This window comes from Cyprinodon tularosa, unplaced genomic scaffold, assembly GCF_016077235.1.
Source record: "Cyprinodon tularosa strain WSP-4 unplaced genomic scaffold, ASM1607723v1 ctg485, whole genome shotgun sequence".
In the NCBI taxonomy this organism is placed as follows: domain Eukaryota; kingdom Metazoa; phylum Chordata; class Actinopteri; order Cyprinodontiformes; family Cyprinodontidae; genus Cyprinodon; species Cyprinodon tularosa.
The window spans coordinates 162,654-169,090 of record NW_024039213.1 but is presented as its reverse complement, the minus strand read 5'-3'; positions in this window follow the sequence as shown (position 1 = coordinate 169,090).

Genomic DNA, 6,437 nt, shown 5'->3' with positions numbered 1-6,437 from the left:
TAATATTTCATGTTTTGAAGTTAGAAAACAAATCACAAACATAAAATCATGTTGCTATAAATGAATGACTATAAAATACATAATGCTTAACCACGAAAACATACTTTTACCAATGGGATGTCACATTAGAATTCAGTTAAAATTTAAAGAATTTTATTAGTACTAAGAGTTAGATATATATAGACCTATTATGCCCTATGTTCATCAATAAATGTATGTAATCAGTAATGCTGGAAGTAATACTTCCAGCATTACTCATTGATAAAGCTGATTGAAACCCCGGAAGTATTTCAATCATCTTTATATCTTCAGACATAAAGCTGATTGAAACAGGCTCTACTAGAGAATAACTGGGCTGATATTTTCACCAATAACATTTTATTAGTTTATGATAGTCCTTTTAAACTCAGAAATAAAAATTTTAGTTTTTTCTATAGTGAAAAGGCAACATTTTACTTTGTAAAGAAAACAATACAACAAAATTGCACATAAGTATTCACTTCATGATACATTTTTTCTAAAAACTGCTTTTATTATTATTTTTCAAGCTGTAGAATTACACTGACATAGAAGAGTTATGTTCTAAGATAAAAGTGAAAAAGAAATAAATTTTTAAGTTTTCCATCATCAGTTTCATTACTCATACCATGGTGCTTGGCAAATACCTGGGTTGATAGAAGCCAGTGAAACATCAGCTTTAGTAAAACCAAGCAGTAACATCTATCTGGGTTATGTGATTGTGCTTGGATGGTACTACTGAATAAAGGTGTAAAGACAATGAGGGTTGATCAAGGAGTTTTTTTTCTCTAACCATTTTAACTTGATATTCTTAAAAAAACAAAAGCTGTCTGGCCGGGCCAATTTCCACTGAAGTCTAAAACCTGTATTTCTCAAGAATATATTAGTACTTAACAAGTATTCCATCACTTAACTATTCAGTGATCTGCCAAAAGAGGTTACCCAACAAGTGTTTCATTGTGCGACAGTATCTTTCCTCTGTGTGAGCTTTTGTGCAACCTGTGGTTCCTGGTTGCATTTGAGATTCTTAGCTTTAATGGAACTTTGCGATTCCAATGAAAATTGTCTTTTCTTGTTCTGCATGCTTTGAAATTAATCCACTGGCAAAAAATAATTATTCTGGGTTTGAAACACTGTCTTAGATTTTTTTTTTTGGTGTGTTTTATTTACAAATACCAAAGTGATGTAACACTTACACCACAGTGAGATAACTAGTGTGACTTCCCTTAATCAGGTGAGGGTTTTATAGAGAAAGATGAGGTATATATTAGATCAGACTTTATTAATTTCCAAAACAGTAGCTTAAATATCTTTATACATAAAGTTTTGAAAAAATCCTGTGGGTGGTTTCACAAAGAAGGTTTAACAAACTCAGACTTAAATCCTCAGCTCTGACTTGATCTAGCCAAAGGTGAGAAACCCTAAGTTTGTAGTTTCACAACCGCTGATGGGAGTTAGTTTCACACCGCGTACCTTCACTTGGAATTTAGTGTACACAGAGTGTATAAAAAACAAAATTTCGATGCATACAGCTTTTTCAACAGAGAATGAGCAGCTTAGCAGTGAAACAAACGTCCTTTTATAAAGTGCAGCAGTAATCAAAATGTAAACAGTAAAGGAGAGACATAGTGCAAAAGGCATTGATGTGAAAGATTCAGAGTTGTATGCAACAACTATGAAAAGCCATCATCAGTGGAGCCCCAATTTGATGAGTCACCATGACAACAGGCAAGTGGAAGTTGGTCTATTTTACAGCACTGGAACTAGAGATTGTAATGCTGAATACAAAAAAAATATTGGAAAATGTGTTTAAAAAAAGAGCAGCAATGCTACAGATAAAAAGGAGAGGGAGATGGCCTAGGATTGCTGCTTGAGTTAATGTATAATTTTATATTTATGGTAGGCTGTTTTGACATTATGGACTGCTCATGGGCTTGCTATGCAGCAAGAAGGTTCTGGGTTTGATTCCCCCTTGGGGTCTTTCTGCATAGACTTTTAATGTTCTCCCTGTGCATGCGTGGTTTCCCTCCAGGTACTCAGTCTTTCTCCCACAGTCGAAAACCATGACTGTTAGGTTAATTGGCTTCTCTAAATTCTCCTTAAGTGTGAGTGTGCGCATGAATGGTTGTTTGTCCTGTTTGTCTCTGTGTTGCCCTGCGATGGACTGGCGACCTGTCCAGGGTGTACCCCGCCTCTCGCCCATAGACAGCGACCCCAGCAGGGATAAGTGTGATGAAAAATGGATGGATGAATGTTTTGACTTTTATTAAACACACTCTTTTTCTGTTGTTCCATTATTTTTTAGATCACTTAAATAGGATTCAAACAAAATTCATGATTATAGAAAACAAATTTGTAGGCTTTTAGTAAGAATTATGTATCAGATACCAAGACATGATTACAAATTTTAAGTGCCTGTTTCCACATATGAATCTTTGCACAATGTATTCTATTTCAGTGAAATCCCAGGTGGAGAATCGTAGCTGATAGCAGGTAAAGAAAACACGCTTTGTGATATGTAAAACTCAGAGCTTCATTGTTTTCATGGTGAACAAACGTAAGAGTATTTATTAAACCTACTTCGAGAAAAAAAAAATTTGGGTTACTAAAACAGAAAAATCCAAATAAGTACAATAGCTAAAAAAAGCAACAATGCTGATGAAGATTCTCAGTCATCCAGGTCATAGTCATTCCAAAAAATTAAAAAATCCACTGAACTTTGTTTCCAAGTTTGAAGACATTTCACTTCCCATCCACGAAGCTTTTTCAATTCAAAATGTCAGAATTAGCCTTGAGTTTATAGAGTGGACCAAAACAAAATGTCTTCAAACTTTAAAACAAAAGTCCAGTTAATTGTTATTTTTAAACTTTTTTGAAATAAATGCAGTAATAAAAATTATCTCTAAATTACGGATTAAGATTTTGGGGTTAAGATGGCTAGGGGTAGCAGTTTGCTGCCTCTACTGTGTGCTCTTTAGTGTTTTTACATAACACTAATTATATATCTAATATCTTTAGATTACATGAACGCAAACGAAAAAAAAAAAAACACATATTAGTTGGGTGACTTGTCATAAATTATATAAAACAAAAATATGTGTTAGAGTGAAATGGTTACCACTTACACATCTATCAGTGTTCAGATTGCTGAATGATTTGCAATGCTTTGGACGTTCCTGTTGCAGTTATTCAACTGGAGTTTCAGTTGCATTCACTGTTATCATTACAGTGGCCTGGAAAGAAGAGGAAAAAAATGCAGGATTAAACGAACACTGATGATGATGTCATTGAAAAACTTGTTAGACCATCTTTGTTTTTTGTTTTGTTGTCATGTTAATGGTTTGCTACAGACCAATGGTTCTCAACCCTCTCTAGAAACTATTTTTCTTTTCTGTGTGTTCCTATATATGGTAACTGACAATGTTTCATTGTGCTTTAAATAATTGGTTTAATGAGAAATTACCTGCAGTAGCTTATTAAAATATTGTGTGAACCATTAAAAAAAAGCGTATTTATTTACTTTTTTTAAAGTAATGGCTCGATTGGAACTCTGTATGCTGATATTTTTTATTTTTTGTACTGCATGTGGGTATGTATGGTTTTTAATCCATCTCACAACAAATTTACCTACAGGGGTCCGTTTCACAAAACAGGTTTAACAAATCCACAACTCTATGTTTATCTCACCAAAGGTCATTAACTCTGAGTTTTTGGTTTAACAACAGCTGCTATGAATTAGTTCAATCAACTCTAAGTAGGTCCACTCAGAGTGAAGCGTGTGCGTAACAAGTTTTTAAAAAGCCATTATCAGTGGAGCCCCGATTCGACTAGTCACCATAACAACAGGCAACAGGAAGTGCCTATTTCACTCCACTGGGACTAAAGATTTTAATGAAGAAATAGAAAAATGGAGAATGTGATTAAAAACAAAAAAACAGCACTATAGCTAATAAAAGGAGAAGAAGATGGCGAAGCAGATGATTGTTGCTTGACTTAATGCAGAGGTTTATATGGAGTCACTATGGCAGGCTGTTTTTATACTTATTAAAAGCACTTTCCTCTCTGTTGTTCCATTTGTAGATCACTAAAATAAGATTTATCTTAATCAAACTCCCACTTTTACTTCAACATTTTGGAAAATACATTATCCTAATTTACATTTTAGAAAAAAGTTGGTTTGAGTAACAATTAAGTTTTATTTACCTAGAAATGTTTACAAATGTTTACACATTTTAAGTGGACATTATGTACGATATCTGAAATATATTTCTTATTAGGCAAAATAATACAAATGCTGACCACCAACAATAGGAATATGGAGATCTGAAATTAAAATCTAAACATCCAGTAAATTTATTCTAGAAGTGAATAATGTCCTTTTGTTCGAAGAAAAAAATGTTGATTTCAAATATCAGGAATATGTGTTCAGTAAAACTAATACATATCAAACTAAATAAAATGATCGCTCAAAATAACTAAACCGAAAACAAATAAATCTCATATCCTGTCGATTGATTTGTAGAATCCATTGATAAAACTAGATGTCAGTTTGGTTTTGGTAAGTGTAACAAAAACAAAAGCTCATAAAAGTAATTTTGAGCACTTTTATTGGCATTCCATCTGCTTTTTTCTGCCCGTTTTAGTCACAGTAATAATTTGTACATGATTGCAAAAAAAGAATTTTTTTGAACACAATGGTGGTCTAATAATTTTTTCATGACTGCATGCATGCTGCCTTTGATGCTCATATCGAAGTGTATCATAGGGCATATCAATGCAGGCAATTTACACTTAGCAGCTGTTTCTGTGAGTGTTTTTTTATATGCTTATTGTTGAACTGAGGGTGAGAGTGATGCAATGGCCTGTGAGAGTACAAGGGAAGTAAAGATGTCCTGTTTTTTATTGTTAAAACTGATATATCTGTATACTAGGAGTCCTAATAATGGAAAATCAAATTCTAATGCCACAAAAATGAAGTCTGGAAAAGAAAAAACTAAAGTGGCAAGGGACATTATACCAGATATAATTGATATAAACTACGGTAATACTTTTTACCAAACATGAACACATTTTTTATTTTTCCCCTCAAGCACTGTAGCCACCCTCACTCGTTGTTAGACGTACAGAATATTAATCTCAGTGCTCCCCACCAACAGTTAGAAGTGAAGAAACCTCATGCATGAGACTCTAAACGTCTTCTAGAAACTTTGACCCTGACCTGGATGAATCTTCACAGGTACATAATTATGAAGGAAAAACAAAGAGAAGCATATTAAATAAAATGACATACACTGGAGTTATAATTAACCGAAAAACTTTTTTTTTCTGCAGATAAGAATGCAATGTTAACAGCTTGCAATGCACATTGCTTAGTAGAACTAATGCTTGATGTAAACACTGCTACCTTCACATGTAAATTAGTTAATTGGAAATAAAAAGAAACTAAAACAATGTTAAAGGTACTTTTGGACAATCTTTCATAGAAAGAATTAATACTTAATTACAGGACAACCAGCAGTGAAACATAAACATTGTAGGATTTAAACTTTATGCTCTCTAACAGTAAATCACATCCCATAAAATTTGATATTTTTAATCATGTTTGCTTCTCAATAAAAAAAAAGGTCTGTTTGACCTTTCAATGACATCTGTTTGAAATAAAAAGCTCCAGAGTATTCTTGAGAGGAGAAGAATTACAACTCGTCACAGAATTCAAGTACCTTGGCGTGATACTTGATTACACTTTGTCCTTCAAAATTCATATAAAAAAACTTGCCAATACTGTCAAATTTAACCTTAAAAATTGTAAACAAATCAGGTTTTTTTTTAACACTTGGTGCTGCTAGAATGATTCTCCACTCAATGATTTTATCTCACATTGAATACTGCATCACAAGTCGGTCTCTCTCCAAAGTTACCAATTTAAAATTAATTGAATCACTGTACAAAAAATCTCTTAAAGTGTTTGACGAAAAACCCAATTCTTTCCATGTATGTAATATTTTGAACAAGTACAATCTTTTAAATTTTTAAAATTTTAAGTATGTATGCTTCATTTATAAAGCGCTAGATGGACTAGCCCCATTTCCTGTGTCTACTCTGTTCAAACCTAAGACTTCAAGTGGCCTGAGAACCAGGGCCTCCTCCAGAGGAGACTGTAAGGTCTCTCACCGAAAAACAACTTTTGGTCAGAACACTCTCTCTGTGAGAGCCACTAACATCTGGAACAGTCTTCCTTTGCACATACGGGAGAGCCCTATACTGATCAGCTTTAGAGCTCAACTCAAACTATGGATGAAAACAAACCAGTCATGTGACCACTAAACTCTTAACATTTCCTTGTGATGCTGATGAAGGTTCTCAGTCATCCAGGTCATAGTCATTCCGTAAAAATTCAAAAAATATCCACTGGACTTGGT